The following is a 24840-nucleotide window of genomic DNA, read 5'->3' on the forward strand; positions in this document are numbered from 1 at the left end:
CAAAATGGACCATTCATTCCACACCACAAGCGCTCTGTTTGAGTGTGTGCTCATGTGTACTTATGTATGAATGCATGTGGGGGCCAATGCCAGGGGGCCGGGCAGCACATTAGGACAGTGACTGGCAGATCTCATTTGGTGTTTAATTTCACAAGGGTGAGCTTTTACCTCTGGGGCTCACTAAACTGAATGATGCTGGTGGTTGTCTGTTGAGTGATGGTTCCACTACGAGGACTTTAGTGTGTGGGAAGCAGCGGTGGAAAGTACTCGAGTACATGTACAGTATGAGGTACTTGTAATTTTACACTACTAAACCTATAATGAGCATTTGGGCATAAAGTTCATTCTGGACCAACGGTAGATGTGAGAAAATAATCATGTTTTTCAACCAGGTTTTATAGTCTGACACCTTGGGCAATTCCATTCATTGAAAAAGACCATGAGACACAGCTGAAGACATGATAACACACAGAACATGCAGATAGAAAATACAGGTATATATGCAGATAATATCCTTTATAATGAATCGCTATCCAATCAGTATAATACCGTACAATAAGATGACATTATCACTTTGAATCCTCCTGCATGCTCTGTAACTCTTTTACATTTATGCACATTCTACTGAAAATGTACTTTTATGCCTAATGTGAAAAGGGTCGCTCTTTGTAACGAGCCCACCTACAGTACTTTAGAAATATTACCTGACCCTGCAGTTCCCCCCAATGCTATAGTGGATTTTTAGTGTGGTTCGGTTCACTGTGTTGGTTTTCTGGCTCATCAAGCTCATTTCTAGACACAGCAGGCAGCTGTTTTCAGTGAAAAGGCTCTGATAAACTCACTGAGAGCTACCCGCTCACCACCAAAGGGAAGACAGACAGAGGCGGACACAGTGGGGCGTTTATCAGCTCAGTAACCAGATATTTTTTCAGGACTTGAAGAGAGAGTACATATTAAGTTTAAAGTCATCAGGTGGTCAGAAACAAGACTCCACATGAATGCTGTGACTATTGCTCCACATCAACTGGTTGTCATATTTTATTCATATAACCCAGTAACACAAATCACAAAATTGCTCCAAAGGGTTTGTTGTTGCTTTATGTTTTATGATCACACTGTAAATTGTAATTTGTGAAACTGTAAGTTAAGGTGCCTCCCTGGATATTAACAAGATTGGATACTAACAAAATTAATGTGCAGTGAACATGTGTACGATATTGTCAGAGGAGATCGTTTGACACAGAGAGTCAGTTTACAGCAGAAAAGACTTCTTGTAGTATTCACAGCAGAGCTAACGCAAGTGTTCCACTGCCGGACCACGAGGATGTGGAAGCCATGTGGGGTGTTCTTCATGATGTTTGTGCAGCACCCTCCTCTCCACAACCACCTCCAGAGGCTCCAGAGCCATCCCAGGCACAGAGCCAGCATTGGTGACCCCAGCTGCGATGCTGCTGCCACAGCAAACTACAGCAAAGAATATCACACTAGCCTCAACAGACTGATAAGAGATTTGCAACATCTTGCTGCACTCATTAAAGGACCTGAGCTCCCAGTGCTGCTGACACACAAACTGTGGTCAGTAATCCTGCATCATCTGGAGCTTCTCTCTCAGCAGGACAGCTTGGATTGTGTTAAAGACACTGGAGAAATAAAAGAACAATTCTCACAGTGCTGCCTGCTTTTTCCAGGTGAGAAAGAGCTCACTAGCAGGTACACGATGGCACTGTCAACTTCAGGGTGACAGGGAAGCTGCAGCATGGTCTGAGGCCAACATAACTGATTAATTAACCACTGGTTGGAAGCAATGAAGTACAAATACTTCATTACTGTACTTCAGTAGATTTTTTTTAGGTATCTGTACTCTACTTCTATTTTTATTTTTCTGACAACTTTTAACTTTTACTCCTTACATTGTAGCATGAATATCTGTATTTTCTTCTCCTTACACTCAGACTTGTTACTTATAGTTTTAAAGCTTTAATAATCTTGGAAATATATTAATATGATGTGAAGCTCAGTTAGGTTTGCACAGAAACAGCGGGCAGAAGTGTCCTTCGAAGGACTACTTTTATTTATATACTATGAGTACACTTCAAAGCCTGTACTTTTTTTACTTTTACTCAAGTAAAGAGTTTGAATCAGTACTTTTACTTTTACCAGAGTATTTCTTACACTGGTATCTGTACTTCTACTTGAGTAATGAGTGTGTGTACTTTTGCCACCTCTGTAAATAACTAACTTGATTTTGAGTTCCGCTGGCTGTTTGTGAAGCTGGCAGCCCAGGGGCTGAAGCTTCCCATCTGTCGCTGACAGAAACAGTCGGCTAAATGCCTTTAATGTGCACTGCTCAGGTACAGTTAGAAGCCATCACTTCAAAATAAGACAACATCTCATGTGCATTTGAGCTGCTTCAGCTTCATTCATCCGTGGGCAGCTATTTTCTAGGTCAATGTGAAATATTCATTTTCAGCCTGCTGCTTAATTTTAAATGGCTGTAAAGATTTCTTGACGAATGCATGGATGGGCACAGAAAAACAAACAGATGAGAGGATCACTGCTCAATGCAAATAAAATCTGCTCCGGTGAAGCCAATGTGGGATCGATGAGGATTTAAAGCATTTACACAAAGATTTATGAGCTCAAACGCATTACATCATCATATGTGAAAGGCCAAACACTATATACCAAGAAAACCTAATTGTTTGAGTTTATCCCAGTATTCTTTCTAGATATTTCTAACCAAGCTCTTAATCTCCTGGTCAGCTGCACTCCGCTGACATTGGTCACAGTTATAAGCCCCACAGAACGTCTGTAGTCACCAGCTTTCCCAGTGTGACAACAGATCATTTCTATTAAGTTAAGAATCAACCGGCCATTTGATCACACTGAATCTGCTTTACAAAAATACAATTACACACATGCAATAGACATCAAGAAACCAATCTGACCAAAATTAGAACAATTCATGACCTTGAGCCGGGGAGTTTAGAATCCTTCTCTACACAGGACACAAAGCATCGTTCTCCCCAGTGCAAGAAAGCAGCTCTGCTCTGAGTGCCCACACTGTCGGGCTGCAGCTAACGGTGATATGTGTTGGCAATATCATGTGTAGATCCCAGAGAACATAATGTTCTATGACACTGTTTGGTGCCAAGTGTTTTTTCATTTATAATTTTCATTGTTTTGTAGGTTGTAGATCAAATCATCCATTGATTAAATTGATCCTAATTAATGTTTTAGAGTCTCCTCTGCCAGCCGTTACATAAATACACCAAAATATACATCAGTGCCACAGACAATAACAAGTTAGTTCATTGGTTGCAAACACTGAACCTACAGGACCCTACAGGATGTAATAATCACAACAGTGGCTGTATTGTTCAGTCACCTACAGCAGGGGTGACCAACGCATTGCAAAGCAAAGACTTTTAATTCTAAGCAAAGATCTGTAGGTTTTTCCAGGTGAGCATTACTTAAAACTGGTCCACAGGGAGAAAGTGGTTGTTGTCTCCAAAGTATAGTTGCGCCACCACTGGCTACATATACTAATGCATTCCCTTTAGGGAGATAGTGATCAATGTGCTTTGTATTGCTGCATCCACCGACCGCTGCCATTAATAATTGTACACTTCCTTCATTCAACAAAAATGGTTGTCAAGAGACCAAGAGTATAGACAAACCTACAACTGGCGTGTAAACAAACACTACATGCAGTTCTGCGGCTTCTATGTCTCTGCAGTGAAAAGCCTTGAGCTGAGGTCTGACGCACACTGAAGTGATCACTCTCTGCTTGCTGCTCTGTGTCCCAGTTCTGCACCCCAGGTGGGGTTTCTGTCATAGTTACACAAGTGACACGCACAGTTCCAGTACGACAATCAGACCCCACTCAGCGTGCTTCCTCTCTGCAAGTCACCGAGAATTTAAAACCATTACAAGAAAAGGAAACAAATTCCACCTCTGAATGCTGAGCACACTTGCTGCTTTGAAATTCACTGCACTAAAAATGTCTCTTGCATATGAAGCGTTGTATTAAGCTACATACAAATGTTATGTTGGATTCTCTGTAAATTTACATTTTAGAAAATGTTCACCAATTAATAAGTAATCTGCTTTGAAAAGATGTATTCATTTTGTCACCTGAGTAAATGGTAAAAATCTTCTGCTGACAGTCATTTTGTAAAAGTATGTGGTGGTTCATGCCCCATTTTGGAACAAAACTCTCTCTAGCCATGCTGCCTCAAGCTGCTGCTCCTCTTCAGTCAAATGTCTGATGCCATCCTGTACCTGCTGGCCTACCCTACTCCCAGGCTTCATCAGCCCTTTCCTCAGAAAAACATCTATGTAGTGTGAAACAGAGCCACCAAGGGGATCGCCTTCACCCAAAATGTTCTCATGACACTCACTTGTCTTGATCTCGTTCTTGTTCCTGTGTGGTTGGCAGATACTGAAGACACCAGGAGTGTCAACCTGTCTGTGACGAATGCGTCGGGATCACACATTCCAACCCTGGATACACACCCTTTCAGTTTCTTTCCCCACTTCTTTTAAATACAAGAAATGTGATAAAAGGTTATGAACTGTAATTCACTGTAATGTAAAAGGTTCATAAACATCATCCTCTGAAAAGGAGACAAGGGGTTGACAGCACACCGGTTAAAAGTCAACAGATCCAGACAGTTCACAGTTAAAAAGGTTTTACTCTGACAGACAAGATGGAACTAATTAAGAAATAAAAAATCTAATTAATAATGACTGTTGGCAGTTGGAATTAGAAAGAGAACAGGGAATAGAAAGTTTCAGTCTGGTAGGGTTTAACTCATTTCAGGTTACTTCTTTAAAAGCTGAAAGCAGTGGCTCTGTCACAGGCCGACTTCACCACCTTTGAACACAAAATGCATCAAATTCATTTCAACAGTGCAATTATTTTTATTTATCTAATTTGATTGCAAATTTGTTTTTGTATATTTCTGCTTAACCCTAATCAATGCTTTAATATTAGCACTGCTTCAAATGAATATAATATGGATAAAGTGAAAGGTGTCCTCAGTGACACATCTGGCACAGCACTTCAGTTCCTTTACTATAATTTAAACAGTATGTCCAAGGATGTTTATCTGCAATAGCAAAACTCAGCTTGATGGGAAATTAGGTGAAAAAGAGGAAAAATGAAAAAACATAACAATCCTGTAACAATTTGCAGAAAAGAAAGACATGTTAAAACTATAACACCAGGCATAAACCAGATGGACACACAAAGACTAGGGAAAGGCAAACAGCAGAGCAAATAATGTGAGCAACAACAGGGCCACCATTAAAGCAATTAAAATGTGATGAAAACATATGGCAGCAGTGATAGAAAAGTTAATGTATTCATTTTACAGGGAAACAACTGCACATGTGGCTTTTCAGTGCTACAACGATGGAGTCGGTTTCCCAAAATAAGCCATAGAGACCTTAGAAAGAACATAATGCCGTCGTGGTGTGTTAGTGAGACAACAAATTCTTATCAGCTTGGCTTCCTCTGTGTTACCTCAGAATTAATTATTCCCCGAGACTCTCTCTCACTGCCATTTTCTGTCTCTGTAGAAGAGGCTGCTGGCTAAGACCTCACCTCGAGACTGGAGCGAGGAAGATAATGTCTATGTCATGTTCTGCTCTCTTCCCGCCCTTCGTTACCTTTCTTACTCAACACCAACACTGACATTTGGCTTTTTCTCTGACACATTTCTGTGACCGGATCAGCAGTCCTCAGGCGTTAAAGCCCACTTCCTGCTTGTCAGGTGTGGCTTAAAGACACGCAAACAGCAAGTGACTTGTCAGATTCTGAAATCCCCTGCAGGCTGAATGACACGGCTGCAAGAGTAAAAAGGGAACTCAGGAGGATCTGCCATGACAAGGTGGTCTGTCTGGTGTACAGAACTGTGTATGCTAATTATAGAGCAGTGGCAAAGTGCTAGCAAACAACATGAAAGAGGCCTGCATTGGTAATGAAGAAAAACATTACCATCTATAGAAAAACAGCTCTCCAGAGGCACTTCATGGGGACAAATGTGATTTGTATTTATACAGTAATCATCACTGACTAAAGAAGGTGTGCTTGAAGCTTTGTTCATGGCTGCAGCAGCCAGAAATCAACACATTTGAAGAGGCAAAGGATTCATCTCTAATCTCCAGTGAGACATCTTTAATACCACAATACACCACTGTTAAATTTATTGTTTCCTTTGTCGATGACTCTCTACATGTTCGCTTCAAGAAAACTCCACCAAAGCCCCACTAATCATCTCTACAGATCCAAAGTTAATATGTTTCTTTAATATGCGGTTTTTAGTCACTAAGGTTTGCAGAGGGGTGTGTCTGCTTCATTGACAAGCCGGTGATTGTCATTGTTGTTCTACTGCAGCTCAACCAAAGCTTACAAATGTCTAGCTTCAAGTAACAGCAAAGGTGTCTGCAAGAGGTAAAGCCTTAAGTTGTTACATCACTGGTAAGAGTTTCTGAAAGGTTTTGCTGAGTTTACTTTCTATTTTGGGTCATCACCAACACTGTAGCGCCAAGTGCATCATATCTTGTAAAACTGGTTTAATTTGTTCACTTAATGACATCTGAGAAAAAAGATCTGAGTCACGCAGACCTTGTCAGATGTTGTTTGAAATAGTGAATTAAAGATTTGAGCTTAGCTTCATCCACTTTGTACGGTCCACATCAGATCTGTTAGGTCAGATAATCAGTCATCTGCATTCAATGCCTCACAAAGCTGACATCTATTGCTCTCCTTTTGCCTGGACAACAAACCCTTTTCATGACAAAGGAAGCTGATCACTAATGACTGGTGCTTAACCTCAGACTTTCTCCACTTGACACGTCAAATGTTTCCAGTGAACGGTACAAATCAGAGAGAGTCTTGAATCACAGCACCAAATGTGAAAAGCCCAACTATTTGGCAGCTTTAGTCAGCAGAGTGAGGAAAGGACAGGCAGATGGCCGACTAAATTCAGCGCAGAAAACAGATATACCAGATGACCTTTCTGCAACCTCTCTACATATTTCTCCCTCTCAGCTGATTCTATGCTCAGTTTCCTCCATTCAGGCAGAGGAGGCTGTGGCCACTATTTGCTCAGAGCTGTGCTACTGGTGCTCCAAACTGAGCTGCTGTGTTCATATGGGAAGCAACAGTAAAGGTCATTTCTACAAGTTCAACATTACTGATCAGAATTTTAAGCAATCCCTGTTGCCCACATTTTGCCCTCACAGGCTACAGGTAGCAAAGTGCCCGAGCTGACAGGCACAGTAATTTGTCAGTTGAAGCTCGGTGTTGTTCATATGAAGCGCTTCCCATTGTTATAGGCCTCATGTTAATCAGACTTCTCTGAGTATGAGTGTGTGTGTGTGTCAGTGTGCCCCCAGTAAACCCATCAGCTTTATCATGTCACTGGAAAGCTAATCTAGTCAGCCCCGAAAGTGACTCACCATCTGATGCACTTATACTTGTTTTGGAATACAGCTCATTATATTATTCTGGAAACCAAACAATTCAATGTCACCGGGGGTTTAAAAAAAAGTGAAGGAAGCAGGTTTGGTGTGTGGAAATACATCCTGCTCCTAATTGGACAAGCTCAGTGGGCCATTAGAACTGATATGAACATTTTAATTTATTCTAGTTAAATGTTATGTAGACTGGTCATCCAAGGTCTTTTTGTGTGGACTGACTAAAGCCTGGAGCGCCTTCCTCAAATTCATATACCGTATACACACTATAGTATAAAAAGGCCTGTGTATATACACAGCTGAAATTCCAAATATCTATCACATAACAATTTATGTTCTGGTTGGTTACAAAATTGTTCCTTCCTTTCTTGAACAACCACAGGAACAACCACTTGTGTCTGATATCTGGCCCCTGAATGCAACAGAAGACTGAAACTGGCACAGCAAACTGTTTTGCAGCCACTACTTGTTACGTGATGCTTGTAGAGAAACAGCAGTCAGAGGGATCAGACTCCTACTCTGTCCTGCAGCCTGTTTCCTCTTGGACAGACCTAAAACACAACATTATTCTTTCATCTACACACAAAGTACAAATCAACTTTAAGATATTCAGTTTTATTTTGGACCAACACTGGTAGACCAACAACAGCAGTGCAGCACAGAGGAAATACGTGATAGCTTCATACATGTGTGTTGCTTGATTGTGGTTGACTGTGGCAGTGAATGTTGTTATGCATCCGTCTGCCACACTCCAGCTTCCCTCTTTTTAGGTTTTAGGTCTGTGAACAGCAGGATTATCAAGTGAGACTGTGCTTTTACCAAAACAACCCAGCAAACATTTACTCAACTGAAATAAACCTGAAGCAAAACACTGAAGTCCAACCTGCTGTGCTGTCATTTAGCCTGACCTCTGACCTTTGAGGAATGATCTAAGGAGAAACGCTCTAAGCAAATCAATAAAGTACCACATGCATCATAGTATCAAACTGACTTCAAACTGGAAGGTAAAGTTACTTTGTAAACACTGTAAACCCAGTATTTGGTTTTAATCAAACCTCTGAGTGATAATTAATTCTTCTTTTGTGTTTTGAATAAAGTTGTCTCTTTACAAAATCACATTAGTGGTTTGCACTACCCAGCTGAAATATGCAATACAATGATCAAACTCTTTGGGGTAAAAAGGCAAATTTACATTTATACACTGGAAAACCTGACACGTGGTACAGGTTTTGATCATTTCATGTTAATTCATCTTAGAATTACAGTGTTTTGCAGACCACTAAACTGATAAATTTGAATGAATGAACTACTGAGTTCACTCAGCTCAGTAAATGAAGTTTGTAAAAAAACAAAACCAAAATTAACATACTTCCCAGAATGCATTCTTGGAGAGTTAAAAAACTTCAGAAACTCTTCTTTTTGTATTTTGAAGAGCCCATTCATGGTGCAAACCTTCTCCGTCTTTGTAAAGTAAGCTATTTTAAATAAAGTCGTGGTTGTTTCTTTTCATAATAATGGAAACACTGCAAACCATGATGAAGGTTGGTATTGAGTTCAGTCTCTGCAGCTTACGCTCGCTAGTGTGGAGTGATTTTAGACCGGTTTTGGTACAGTGTATTTCCAGTAGGTGCGGTTCTTAATCTTCTCATCAAATGAAGAACTGAGAGTTAAATAAAATTGTATTTGCTTTAGTTTAAGATATTAATAAAAGTGACTGGGTAAAGCAATAGATATTACAAATCATTTAAAATTAGATCAACCTGGAATATAGTCCACTGAAATTACATTAAATTTCTAAGTGAAATAATAGGGCAAGGAAATTGATATTATAAAGGATTTAAGTTGAATAAACTTGGCATTTAGTCTAGCGAATGTAAAATATCCCCTCAAGTTTTTAAATTAAATTGACTCAAGTTTTCATTGCACATTACTTAATATTTTAAGGCAATCGGTTTCCTCAAGTTTTTTAAGTAAAGTCAACTTATCCGGGTTTACAGTGAATATGTGCATACATTATTTTTACCATCCTTTGTATTCTTACTTAATGTATAAACTACTGTATGTCTTTCGATGATCAAGCATCAGCACTGCAACTTTAATAAAGCCTATTGACAACCTGAAATGCAATTATCCCTGGAGCAGTAGAGACAGCGATATTGACACTGTTTAACAGTTTAGAGAAGGAAAGCTGGGTAGCGCTTTATAGTTTGCCGCTGTCACTCAAAAGGTCAATTACATACTTTTGTTGATATATTTAAATCCTGCCTGGAGACATGATTAAATAGACCGCAAGACTAAGAATAGCCCATCACACCATACAAGACCTCTGGAAGCGGGTGAAAACTCTTCCTCAGCCTGGCTAAACAGCAGCATATTTAACTTTTATTGCCATCCTTTAAATTTGCTGCTCTATCCAGCTGTGACAAACTGCACACTTGTACTTGTGCACATACACTGCTTCAAGATGGCTCTCACTTTTGTCAGCTTAGGAGGGAGAGGACACTCCAGAAGCCTAATTCAACTCTAATGACTCAAACGTGGCAGTATGTGCGTGCGCACGTGTACTCGCGTGGCTACATGCCAGCATGACTTCAGTGTCAATCTGTAAGCCTGTGAGTCATACCACTATTAGGCTGTCTCTGAAGCACAACAACCAGCCATAATCTGCTGGACACTGCACTGTAAAGGCTCTCTGTAAGACAGCTAATAAGTTACACACCAGATCCCAAACTGCAATAAGCCCGACTGAGTCACTATTCCAGGTTACATCATTACCTCACAAGCCACTGACTGTGACCCCAGGGTGGGCTGCAAAACTGCTCTGAATCGTTCGGGACATGATGCAGCCCCAAATCACCTGCAGGGGGCATCTAGAAAAGGCTGGACCTCACCCACCACAATCCTCACCCCTATTTTCTCCTGCCTTTTTAAAAGTATTATTTTAGTCAGCTATGAAAAACACAATAAATCCAAACTGTTGAATCCAAGGCCAGTGGATACATCAATACCATTTTTGAATTTTTCAAAAATTTTCAGATATCATGTCACATGTTGTGTTTTCATAGTTTGTTTGTGTTGCCCTGCAAAGAATGACCAGGCTGATGTCTAAAGGTTGTTTGTCACTGTGTCTTCTAAGGTCAGACCCGAGTTCGCAGTGCAAACAGAACCAGCTAATTACTGCTGCCTTTAATAAGCTCATTCAGAAGAGGAAAACATATTGATCCAGGTACCTGCATGTGCTTGCACGTGTTTAATGTATGTGTGTGCGTGTTATGTTGTCGTGCGTGAGACTACTTGTCTGTGTTGAAAACCAAACGGGCTGCTGGCATGCTCAAAGCTGAAGGACTGGGATTTACATCCAGTTTTTCACAGACAGCACAGTGAGAATGGCCATAATTCTGGTGCTGGGATTTAACTCTGTAACTGGTTCAGCAAACCCGGAAAGAGGCTGCAGCGCGGACGAGAAGCAAAGAGCAGAAAGAACAGAGAAGCAAGAGGCTGGAGCGTTTTCAGCACCGCGGAGAGCTCCGGCGCAATATGCGCTATATCACGGCAGCGTGCGCGACGACCAATCCTCATTTCCCACTCCGCTGGCCGTGACGGAGCTTTGCTGCCGCTGTGCCAACTCTCTGGTGACACTGATAGGATTTTTCCCCCATGAGAGAGCGCTGAAGCAGCTCATTTAACACAATCAGACAAGAAAATCTCATCTTGTTTATGAATTTCTCCCCCGTCATTCCTTTGCATGCTGATGAGTAGCTGAGGGGTGTATGTGCTTTATAAGACACTGACTGTTAATTGACAAAGTGTCCCCTGCGCCCCGCCGAAGGAAATGGCTGAGGGCAGGAGGACCGGCTGAGGAGGAGTAGGAGGTGGGGGGTATTGGGACCGGAAAGCCTTGCCTGAGAGTCCAGCGAGGGATATATGTGCGTGTCTCAGTTATCATTCCAGTCCCTCTGCTGCTTGAGCAAACCTGGCGCATCCAGGCAGAGGAGTCCTACTGGAACCATTTATCAAACACTGCCCTGTTGTTTTCACGCAGGTAGAAGGAGCCGCTGCGGGGTTATATGAGGTTTACAGAGCTGGCATCTGGTCATATGAAACGATTAATCACGCCCTGCGTTGCGCCAGACAATAAGCGACATACAGGCAGTGTAGTTAAACACTGTCACAGACTGTCAGTGGCATCGCCCTGCACCGGAAGACTGCAGCTCAGATATATCTCTCCGACTGTAAATTCTGAACCTCTCTCTCCACTGTTCATCAGTTTCTCCACAGCAACTCGCAAACTAATTGGAAATGAAAGCACGCCACAGCCAACCGCTTTACAGGTTCCATACACTCACACTACTACAGCAAACAGTGACGGATGAAACAGCGTCATGCACCACAACAAACTTGTTAAAAAAAAGAAAAGAAAAGCATTAAGCCTCACAACATTGAAGCCCCCATCCAGCATTAGTATATACAAATTCCACCTTACCTGTGATATTCTGAGGCAAGACGGAAAGAAATAAAATGCGACTAAATATGCCACAGATTTCTTCGCAGCGACGCGTCCGATCTGCGCTCTTTTAGTTCCACTCCTCTCCTGCTTGGCAGGGTTTAAAGGGTTCAGATGAATTACAAGCTGGTGGATCAGTAGCAGCTTTGTTAGGAGCGACGGGTAGCGCGTCCCAACTCTCAGCAGCGGGTTGCCATCCTCCGCCTCCTCCGGCTGGTTTCCTCTCCGCGCTCCGCTCCTGCTCGGCCCTATTTCAACTCTTCTCACTCCGCTCCGCTCCTGACGTCAGCCGCTGCACGCCAAATGCGGTGAGGCTGCATCTGCAGACACATCGCACTGGAAAGCGACACCTGTGTGTGCATGCGTGTGCACGTGTGTGTGGGTGAGTGTGTGTGTGCTTAGACATTAGTGATGGTCAAATGCCGTGCAGACAAAAATAAGATTGTCGGCAGATGATTCACTGTATTTGTTCATCAATTTAAGGATTTTCGACCTTGTTGATTTTACTCTGAAATGTATACATTAAGCAACACATTTAGATTTGTGCTAAAGGTATGTATGAAGTTGAGATAGTTTTTAATGGCAGATGACATGAATATTGCTGTTTTCTGGGATCATCCAGTGAAAACAGTCAAATGTTGTCAAAAGCATCATATCTATTGTTTGTTTGTTTGTTTTGTTTTTGTGGACTGTTTTCCACTCTGAACCTGTAAGAATGTCTCATGAAGTGACTGGCAGCTACATGTATATTACACCTACAGCATCATTAATTGACAAACAAAGCAGTAATGATGTTTACAGAGGCGCTATAGACATGCAGCCCACATGTCAGAGGTACCTGGTTATAAGAAGGTACAACATGATACAACAGTGTGGTACACTTTCCTTCATACTTTTCTCAAAGACAACCTTGAAACACACACAGACACACAAAATCCAATCCTTAGACCATCTGTAGGCCTCTATGATGGCAATGCTCAGATCCATATTATTGGCAAATCCCTATCTGATCTATTCATAAAACCTGGGTAATACACACACATGCTACAGTACAATTTTATTGCAAATTTATTGCAGTTATACTCATTTAGTTGTTGAGTTTAACTACTAACTAATTTTCTCTCTCCTTCTCCTTTTCCACTTGCATTCAAGTTTGAAGAAGAACAACTGCACACGACACAATTGGGTCTACATCCTAAAAGAACACAAAAATGGTGGCACCCCCATCAAAATTGCATGTGGTACTAAAACATTTATGCTCAATGTAACATTTATCAAGACAATGGAAAAAAACTGGTGTTGGAAAAATAAAAATCAAAGAAAAAGAAATGAAGAGGAGGGGGAATAAAATGGAAGACGAGAAAAGTCAAGAAAGGAACTTTACTCATGAAACTGAAATACTTTTAAAAAAGAGAGAAAGTACAGCAGCACAGTCTGCAGTAACCTGGGATTTTTGATAAGATGCAAAATGGCCTTGGAGCACAATGCAGCACATTTAATGCAAACCAATCAAATATTAATCTGCTTACGAGTCATGTTTTTCCTCATCTTTTGCTCTTTTATACTATGAGGACGTTTTCTCTTTTGGTCAAATACAACTCACTTTTAACATATTTACAAAATGCAGCTGTTCAAGGTATGTACTCTCATAATTCTCATATACTGTACTTGTCCTAAACTTATTAAAAATGTGAGGTAAAATAATTCCATTAGTAAATTAGGCTGATGCTGTTCAGAGCAGTGAGTAACCACTGGCTTATTGTCTGCAATATCTGAGAATGATGCAGACAGAAACAACAGAAACAGAAGCAAATCTCCCTCCTGTATAAGGTCTGTATAAGTTTTCTGTGGTAGCATAATTCTGGCTACACAGTCGCTTAGCTCATGTCAGTGCACGTTTCCCGAGATGCAAAATGCTCTAAAGCAGCAAAGCTCCTGACTAAGATCAACATTTTAACATTAGGTTTTGTTCTTTATGTCTTTGTACTGTACACTATACTAGTATAAGCAGCGGCTTGAACTATTAAACGTTATGAATGTGTTTTCTCCTCCATCCTGAAGTTGACTTGCCTGAGGAACATACACTTACTTTTTAATGCTTGAGATGAACTTTATAATACACTTATTTAAAATATGCCCTACACTTTAACGCACGTCTTCATTACACTTTCTTACTTTCCTCAAAAACAACCTGAGAACACACACACAGACACATACGAGGTACACAAAATCCATTCCTTAAACCATCTCTAGGCCACTGTGATGGCAATGCTCAGATCCATATTATTGACAAATGCATATCAGATCTATTCATAAAACCAACAGCTCTCTGGGTAATGCAGAGAGGACTCAGACTGCTGTAGGCATACCCTGAGTGGCAAATCAATCATATCTAAATGGTGCAAATGTGACCCGGCCCTGAGGGGGCTCATATAGACCACATCCCGTGCATTGCATAAGGAACAACAAGAGCAGTTTTCTCACAGCTGCAGCTTGACTTTCACACCAGCAGGTGAGGTTTTGTAGAAGATACAGCAGTCATCATTATCTCTGCCATCATTTGCTCAGGAGTGTTTGTACTAGCAGTCATATGTCAGAAAGATAATATCATCTCCTCTCAACATTAAAGGCACTCAGGCATGTGTCAGCACTAAAAGGTCTCTCTCATGTAGCTGCTCCCTCAGACACAGAAATACCAGGAGACAGAGCCATAACTCTTCTTTATGTCCTGTTCCTCCAGCTCACCACCACCAGTACCGATGTGATTCACACACAGACACACATCTACATCACTTACTGTAGAAGTAGAGGTGGACTGATATTGTGGAGGTACGTAAGCATAACTCAGATCAAGCAGAATCAAGCTGAATTTGTTGCAGGAAACAAAAGGCTTTGTCTCAAGCCACATCTCAGAGGAGACTCTTACCTGACACTGCTTAAGCTAAAAGCTAAAGCTAAAACTAAAAGATACCTTAAAAATTCTAACTTTAAATACTACTTATTGTCACAAACACAAACAAGCAGGCACCACCAATGACACAAATGTACCAACGCAAACACTGATCATACAAATGCACACATGCACACAAACACACACAGATATAAATAACAGCTCTTTATCATCTGGTGCGCTATTGAATAGGGCTGTCAGAGGACTCTGCACTGTATCAGCTGCAGTACTGTTGTTCAATGAAACAACCTGCCACTGGAGAGAGCGAGGCAGTGCAAACAAAGTGTTGTGCTAGCTTCTCTCTGTAGCTTTTTTAGCCAGGGCTTTGGATTTGTTTTGCAGCCTCTCGCTCTCTCTCTCTCATAATGCACACACAAGAGGAAACACAGATAGAAATGCATGCATGCACCCACATACACAGAAACAAGTTAAGGCACTTGCACAGAACTACATTTCTTTCTCTCGGTCCCACGCTCGTGCCCACACACATCTTGTATAATGATCTTTGTTTCTTCCTCCTGCCCCAGCTCCAGTTTGATGGCAGCACAGCCGCCAGGTTCCCCAGATGACCATTGAGATAGAGCTAAAAGATGAAAGCAGCAGTAAGACGCTGGCGATAATGGCGCTACAGCTCTGACTTAGAGCTCATATTTCTCCCTGATGGCTCAGCTGCCTTGCCTCCCCCTGACACCTGCAGGAGTGAGCTGCTTGGAGAAGTTGTTAGTATTAGAGACGCAGAGACACATACAGAGAAACAAGAGCTTATATGAAACATGAACACAGATGTGCATGTGCTTACAAAGACATACAGGAGCTAACTGACTAAATGTTTACTGGCCAAATTCATTTTCTAATCCCCCATTCAAAACATGCATAGTATCCCTTTCAGCAATCAGTGCACTTTCAGTTCATACAATTTCATATTTTCATTATCTGTGTGAAGCAACCAAGTAAATTATGCAAACTAAGTGCAAATGACAGACCAGAGCCAGCTATATTCAAGAAAAAAAAGATTACTGGTGTTTGTAGTTGTGTCCCTAAAGGGAATGTACAAAATTATTGAGGTGAAACAGGGTCAAAACAGAAGGAGGGTCTGTGTTTTGTTGTCTGCATTTCTTTTCAGAGAACAGGGGACAACCTGCAATAAAACTATGGAACTTTCTGTCATCACAGATTTATGTTCAAACCATTCCTCCTTTATGAGATTCATCACAAAGGGATAAAAAAAAATCCAAATATATCTTCAAAATGAAGATGCGTTTGGCCATATCTACCGTTATTTTGCCTTTATGCGCTCAGTCCAGAGAGGTGGTGCAGTGGTTGGCATCACAGCAAGAAGAGTCTTTTTTATGAAGTTTGCATGTTCTCCTTGTGCCTGTGTGGGTTTTCTGGGACTGCTCTGGATTCCTCCCACAGCCCAAAACAGGTTAAGTTGTAGGAAGTTGAGAGAAAAACCGTTAAAATATCACTAAGAGGGATATTTACTAAGGCTTTATAGCAAATTTTTAAGCGCTAAACAGTGAAATTGTGTGTGTTCATATGTACTAAGGGGTCACCATGGGGTTTTGCAGAGGAGAAATGGAAAAAATTGTGTATTTGGTCTCATGCGACATGTATTTTAAGGTGTTCCCATTTAGGAACGCAAAAATCAGGGAGGAGAGAATATACAAACCCCTTCAACACCTGATTTACCACCGCTGCGTCAGAGGGAACTGTGGCTAAAATTGAACGTTAGGAAAAAGCAGCTGTCAGTCATCTGAGATCTCGTTTGAGGAGGGAGAGGCTTTTGTACATTAGTTACTGTTTTACACACAAACAGAGATGGTGCCGAATGATGATAAATCTGTGAAATATCATCAAAGCAGCCAAACAATCTTGTTTTTTAAGTAAATACTGTGTGAGGAGAAGTGTGATACATTAATAATAGCCTGGTGTTTTACCAGACTCTATAGTGCTCAGTGCTGCTTCAAGTACTTGTCTTGTGGTAAACCATGATTTTTCTCTAATTGTTGCTCTGATTTGCTAAATAAACTACAAATTAAGAAGAGAATAAAGTGGGAGTGGATGTTTGCAAAGGTCTTTCACACTGGCAAACAGTGAGACTTGTTCTCTTACATGAGCCACTGTGGAATAGTTCTACTATTTTATACTCACTTTGCTATAGATGTGCAAATAAAACCATTTTAACTGTAATCACAATATTATACTGCAGCATTTACGGGTATATAATTCTGTTTTTCCCCCTCAGATTGTGAAGAGACCTAAAGCCATTTATCCAAGAGGAGCGAGAGAACAGGAGCGGCCGCGGCAAAACATTATAAACAACTGGTGGCCCTGCCAAAGCCCTGAGCCCGATCAATAGTGTAGATGTGAATCTCAGTCATTATAGTTGAGTGAGAGCCAGTTTGGCACAGAGAGACTGGGCTCCGGAATGATCCTCATTAGTTGTTGTCACTCCCTCAGAGTAATTATTATGCTAAAATGAAAAGCGACTGTTCCGCTTGTCATTTTCATATCAATATATTTGCAAGATCAAATCAAAAAGGCCAAATTACATTTGATTTCTTCATAATGCTGGAACGCCACACTCGGCTGCTGTCATGTGTCTGTGGTGTGTTTATCTTGTGTCCTGTTTAATGTTCCATAACATATAGTTTTGATGGTTGTTATTTTCTGGAGAGGATTTATAAAGGTTTAAAATGAATCGTCAAAGCTGTAAAGTGGACTTAATAATAAACCATGTTTACTCTGATCAGTTCAAAAGAAATGATGGCATCTACTTGCAAGCTGACAGCTGACAGCTGTGGAATCAAAATTAGCAGTATCATAATGAAGCTTTAAAGACAAGAAGCTAGTCAGTGGATTTCGGCTGTTCAAAGCAAGTGTTCTTGTCCTGTCGGTGGCTTTAGAAACATCACTGCTGATAAACATGGAGATTAAGGAGGGGTCACAGTCAGCAATAGTACTTTCATGACAATGGGGGCTGCACCCTCAATGCCTATTGACACATCACAACAGCTAAAGACAACAAAACAATATGAAAGAAAGGTCATCATATTACCTCGGTGGAATGGTTTGGTTTCGTAAAGCCTGACATGGAAAACACACCATGCTGTGTTCAATCTGTAAAAACTTTATTCCACTGAAAAGTGGCAGCATAACAAACCTGCTACGGTTTGTTTTAATTTAGCCCTTAAACCTGCTCCAGTTACTGCCCACCAGTGGTGCTTTATTTGATTTAAAATGATCTTTTTTCTTTAATAAATAATGCAAAGTGACACACTTGCAGGTGCTGCTTTTTTGTTAATGTTGCATAGCAACAATGTTTACAACATGTACCTTAAAAGGAGAACAATCCTGATGTGGATACTGTGGAGCAGCACGTAATTTTAATGAAGAAAACTAGTTTTGAATCATGTTTTGCTTTGGGTTCATGTAGACAACGTAAAATTGATTAGAACTGTGAATTGTCCATAACACTGGAAGAAAAAAATGGAGATGCTGCTGCCATCAGACGACATATCCTACATCATTGCTCCCAGCAAACACAAACACCACAGACTAGTTTATAGTTTACTTTATTACTTTTATTACAATTTTTGTTTTGCTGCTGTAATACCTGAATTTCTCAGATACAGGGAGGCAGATTGTCAGTGCTCCATCCACCGCTGAACAAATATAACCATTAGAAGTCGCATATAATCACCATATTTTATCTACCTAAATTAGGTAAATGTCAAATGTGTAATATGCAAATTTAAGACAACATACTGTCATGACATCTTGTGCTGCATACTGCTTATACTATTCTAAAAAATGAAAAATCTTGTTATGTTAATTCAGGAAGAACATAAACAACTCATTTTGAGTTATCACCTCAATAGATATGTGCTTTTATCTGGAATATTTTGTGCAGGTAAACAAGTTCGATCTCATCATCTCTGTCAGACTTCAGTTTCACCACGTTGTCTGTTCTCTGTCGCTATTTCAGGAACAAAGGAAGACCGCCGTAAAAGAAGCAGAAGAGAAAGCGACACAGAAAGAGAAAAGGGAGAGAATATGTGCATATTACGCCTTTGTGCCCCCACTCACGAATGTAGCGGTGTCTCTCTGCTTGTCTTGAATTTTTGAACAAGTTTATGTGTTAGTCACAGCTTCACTATCCTTGTACGCAAGAGCCTCGAAAAAGGCCTCCAGCACTTCTGGGTATAATGACACAGTATCTGTCCCATCTCATCTGTTATACTTGCTGTAATATATTCTTATTAACCGTCAAAGAAGCACCATCTACTCTAAAACTCTTTATGATGACTTCTGCTAAGCAATAATCCCAGGATTCACTTGACGTGCAATTCAGGGCCCTAATTTAAGGCTGATGAGCATTTAGAGACTCTTCCATTAACTTTATGTTGACACTTTCAGTACCTGTTGTAATCAGTAAATCAAACCTTACATATCCAGCATCAGCAGACATCCTGTCAAAAGTGTCCTTGAGCTTTGGAGCTGCTAATTAAATATAAAAAACAGAACAATTCATGCACATAAAAAAAAGTCAGTCCTTCCTTTATATCGCTCCCTCCATTAATGAAGCATGTTTAATAAGATAATTTAATAAAAAATCTACACTTTCACTCATATTGAAATGGTCCATCTATTACAAGGGAGGAGAGCGTGTGCAGTCAGTGTGGTATCCAGTGTGAAGTAAAATGAAGCAGTTCATCCAATACCAGTGATTGGCCATTTCCTGAAAATGACCCTTCCTGCCTTCTGTCACTTTGACAACCTGTAGGGCACAATCGACTTTGGCTTTATTCCTTAAAATCTTTTTGCAACACTTCAGTTTTATATGTGTGTTATGAATAGATTATTCAATATTTGTACTGCCTTTAAAAAAGGAAATGAGTGACATATAAATAAAGTCTTACAGGTGCTTTTAATATTTTTCATTTAAATATTAGTTTTAATATTGTAAAATGGATGAAAATCGGATTTAAAAAAATATAAATTACACAACAAGGAAAAATTGTGTTTTAAAAGGATAATTTGCAGCACTATTCTGTAAAAAACATTTTATCTTTCTTAGTGAGAGCACAATCAGCTTCTTCATTGTATCATCTCATTTTTCCCTTCACTTTCTATTAGCAGAAGATCTTGATGTTAACAGTGTTTGTTTGTTTAAATTCTTCTTAACACAGACAGACCCCTTCCCCACCATAAACACAAACACACACTACTGTCCATACACCACTGTGCATCTACAGGAGAGACCAATGAGAAGACATCCATTGCATTGTGTCTCCCTATATCACTGTAAGTGTACAATCCTATCGAGATCCGTGGGTGGGGGGTGGTTATGGGGCTTCAGCTTTATAACACGCAGAGTCAGCAGGGCCTGTATTTCAGCTACATGTGTCACTTCTCTTCTGTATCTGGTCTGTGTGAGAGGGCTTTTCCAGCACCGGTGCTGTGTTATAGGCTTATACCATGCACGGCAGAAAACTGTGCACTGTCATATAAAAGGTACAAGCATGAGAGTGTGACAAAACACAAGAGCCGACAACCGAGACACAAGGTTTTCAACTGGACAGCAAAAATCTGGTCTAACTGCAAACTTGATGCTATTTGTTGAAAGAAAATATAATGTGAGCACTCATACCAATCTCTCTTTAAGACAGTTGTGATTATGATTGCTTCATACCAAATTATATGACGGCAATCAGTGCCACTTTACTGATGGATAACCTCAGTGAAAGAGGAAACTCTCATTTCCAGAAGGCAATAACGTTTTAAACCAAAGTCATTAAATTGTGATAAATGACAAGACAGTGAAACGTGTTCACGTGCCAGCTCTCCTGCCTCTCACACGGATCCCTCCCAGTTGTTTGGTTTATTTGCAGACTAAAACATCCAGCTGGCTCTCTCAGCATGACTCTAAACCTGTGTCAGCTGCGGAGTTGACATAAATCTCTGTGGCCAGTCTTTCAGGTAATAGGACTGGTGACCAGCAAATAAAGCTTTACCTGTGAGTGACTGATCCACAGAGACTATTTTAGCTGGTAGTAAACACTGAGTTAGAGGAGAGGAGATAACAAAACCACTATTCATGACCTCAGGTAAGAAAACAGAGGAGGGATGGGCGACCAAGTGTGAGAGGGGTAGAGGAGGTTACCAAAAATAAGAATGGTGAGGCCAAACGAAAGAAAAACGTTTGTGTTTTATCTAGTATTTTTCCTACTTACGAATCTGCATGCAGTTGGAAAGTACTGTTTACTAAAAGGAAACATAAGGGTACTTTAACCCAACCCAGCAACGCAGCTTGAAAATAAAGAAATATCCTCATTGCATGTATCCAAAGAATGTTATTAAGGGATTTTTAGAGGTGGACACTGTGTCCCCCAGTCCTTCTGGGCGGGCTGGATAAAAATATCAACTTTACAATTGTGATTCTTGTTCGAATGATTGATTCTTGAAATCCTGAGATCAATCTTTACATTTGCACTGAGGCAAATAAAGTATAGACTGTGGAAAAATAAGGGATGCCATTCACTGTTAACTGTAGGCAGACATGGAGTTGAAACAATTTATGGAGCAAGTAATTTAACATTGTGGTGAGTGATTTTTGATCATCTGAACATATTTGCACAGATGACTTCCATCAGCCACAATATGATGAAATTATAACCTGAGCCTGCCCCTGCTTGGCGCTGAAATCACCCAGCCCCTCGGATCGCCAAGCAGCAGGGTATTACTGATGCTGGAAACTTTCTGAGAATCACTGTAGCATGGGATAACCTTGGGATGGGAGGTATCGCATCACTTCCTCTACGCCAATGAGATGCGATGGTGATCACCTAAGCTCAGCTGGTGTCCTTAAGCACTCCCTCCTCTGCAATGAGACGCTCCCCCAGCCACTGGGTATTTGGTGCTAAAACGTGACCTTACAGCCAGTTTGGCAGCACAGTATCATTGTGGTCCCCAACACAACCAAGGGATTCTTTCATGCTCCAACTGCTGCCATAAAAACTTCCTCACCTGATAATTTATGTATCGGTACTGAGACCACTTCCAACTTAAAGATTACAGGGGTCAAGGCGATTGTGACCTCGGTTAAGCTGCGTTCAATATTTTCCCTCTGTGTTTCAGATCCATTTCCTTAAACAGGGCCCCTGATACTGTGTTCAATGTCCATGAAGCACATGGACATTGGTAAGTAAGCAGCACAACATAGGATACAGCAGCCTCACAAAGTATTCAGACACCTTCACTTTTTGCACCCTTTGTATTGTAGATTACATTCTGACTGCATAATGCTATTTACTCATTACATGACACTCACTTGCAAATGTATTAAATTTCAGATTTATTGCTGTGCTGCTTCAAACTGTGATCAGGTGCATCATGTTTGTTTTAATTTATCTACTGAATGTGTCTAACAGTTCTCTGAAGTCCACCTGTGGCAAACCGAACTGATGATGCATACTGTAGATTTAGAAAGACTCACGCCTGTCTATTGCAGTTCTCACGCAGCATGAAATGACAAAAACCAAGCCATGAACAGCAAGGGACTCTTTGTAGACCTTTGTAAATACACATAGATCAGGGCAAGGGTATAAAACTATTTCTAAATGGAAGGGTGGAACCACCAGGAACCTTCCTAGAGTCAGTCGTCCAGCCCAGAAGAGTAACCAGGTGAGGAGGGGCTTGATCAGGGAGAAGACCAAGAACCCAACAGTCAAGCTACAAGTGAAGAGATGGCAGAACCTGGCAGAAGGAAGACCATCTCAGCAGCACTCCATCAACCAGGCCTTTATGCTAGAGTGGCTAGATGAAAGCTGCTTTGAGTAAAAGGCAGATGGCAGCCTGTTTGGAGTTTGTCAAATTACAACACAAAGTGAAGCGGTCTGAATAGTTCATGAAGTCGCTGTATGTATGTGTGAATGAAGACTATGAACTGCAAGTCAAAGGATGAATAACTACTGTAGTATAACATCTGAGACCGGATTATTTTTTTGCATATATTTTTCTCAAAAGGCCAAGAATGAACGTCCATGCTAACTTAGTCTACATGCCTTACCAGTTCTATGTAATCTACATTTAAAATCACCAATAAAAATCTACTATAATAACTTGGATGTACAAAAGTGATAAATGCCATTGATATTACTGTTTCCTGTGTCTTCAGATTATTGAGCCTGGTCCCCTGGTAATAACTTGCAATGGAATTACTCCTCTGGTGTTTCCTTTGTTTCCATGTCTGACAACTTCAGATGGACAGAAAGACAATGATCGACTTACAATGTGAGGTTTGTTAATTATATGATGAGCCTTCTAATCGTAATTAAAACCCATTCATATCTATAATACGGGTCTATAACAAAGAGAAACAAGCAATGTGACAGATTATAGCATCTCCTTGAATTCACATAAACAGGCCCACGTGGGGCACACGTCTTAGAATGTGTGTTGGGAGAACTATACACTTTGCAGCTATTTTTACTTTAGATAGGTAATATGTACCAACGGGTGCATTTGCAGATGGAGGAATCCTGTGTACAGAACATGGTGCAAGGCAGATTGATCATGTGCAGCCTGCAGGCAGCACAGAAAGACTTTGATTGACTATTACATTTAAGAGCACACTTCCATCAATTACAGTTCCAGCAGTTAGATAAGATTAACTGACTGACTTTCTACTACAGAACATCAAGCAAAACAGATATATTTTTAGCTCCTTGCAAAAAGGATATCAATATGTGAATCAGATGAAGAACTGCTTTACTCTCAGAGTGCCGGGAAACCAGCAAGGATTTGTCTTTGTAGCATCGGTAACACTTTGACTACAGACAACCGTGCTCACATTGAGAGCATCATATATAGGCAACTGGCTCTGTGCTGCTATGAAAATATGTTGAGCATTTCTATGTGCATTAAGCAGCATGGTAGCATAAATTTAATGACAGTAGTGAAGAAACTAGTCTTACACTGAACAAAAACAATGATTAAACACGAAACCGTGAGCACCAAACAACACTGTCAGAGAGCCAGAAGAGTGTCAAGATGCCTGAGGTCACACAGACTGACAGCCTGACTCTTCCCAGCAGCAAGCTTTTCCGATTACTCCAGTCTGGTCTCAGGGCCACTTAGCTCTTTTTACTGCACCCTAATGGCAGGGCCAATCACTAGCAGGTTAATTGTTTGATCTCTGCCATATGTACAGCCTGCCGTCATGTTAATCCACCTATCCACACATACATGAGCCCACCATGCAGCGTCCCAAATGGCCCAGCTGTTCCTGCCAGAGGAGCCGTCTGTGTTGGTACACAGCAGGGCAATGTGTCAAGGTGAGTTTAGGATGGGAAGTCAAATCTAGAAGGCAAAGTATCAAAGAGAAAAATGAAGAAATAAGTATGTTCTTCATAACGAATTAGTGCACAGGAGTCTTATAGCCGTGTACGATACGGCCACATTGTGACAAGTTGATATGAATGGTTTCAAATTTAAGAAGCTCAAACTTAAGAAAATATTTTTAAACATGCATAATCTTCTTTGTGCCTAGGCAAAACATATAAATTGCTTCTAACCTGTGACTTTTCCTTTCATTTACACCCCCACACATTATAGACACAAACCTGATAAATGCAAGATAACAGGTTTCATCTTGATCTTTCCATTTTACAGAGGGATGTCCAGCCACTTGGTTATTTCACTTAGATATCAACTACCAATCACAGACTGTTACTGTTGAGGAACTGTCCCCGCATGTTCATAAAGTACACACTCTGTGAGGATTTTGCTTTGTTCCAAGCTTAAAACATGCAAAGAGATAGTGTCCTTGTGTCTCAAGGTTGCACAGTTGGTTGAAAGGGTTATTCATATCATTTGAAAAATAAATCACACA

General features: G+C 40.7%; 1 protein-coding gene across 2 annotated transcripts in view; it reads right to left on the minus strand.

The window, feature by feature from the left end:
• Nucleotides 1–24840, minus strand: part of fstl4 (follistatin-like 4) — a 215047-nt gene that overhangs the window by 178478 nt on the left and 11729 nt on the right. Inside the window, exon 1 of one of the 2 annotated variants that reach the window (XM_020611962.1) lies at nucleotides 11972–12246. The exons of the other annotated variant lie outside the window; for it this stretch is intronic. The gene's annotated coding sequence lies outside the window, so the exon portion shown is untranslated. Of the gene's footprint in view, nucleotides 1–11971; nucleotides 12247–24840 lie in introns of those variants that run through there. 2 annotated transcript variants of the gene reach the window in all.

Source organism: Monopterus albus, unplaced genomic scaffold, assembly GCF_001952655.1.
Source record: "Monopterus albus unplaced genomic scaffold, M_albus_1.0 scaffold119.1, whole genome shotgun sequence".
NCBI classification, from domain to species: Eukaryota; Metazoa; Chordata; class Actinopteri; order Synbranchiformes; family Synbranchidae; genus Monopterus; species Monopterus albus.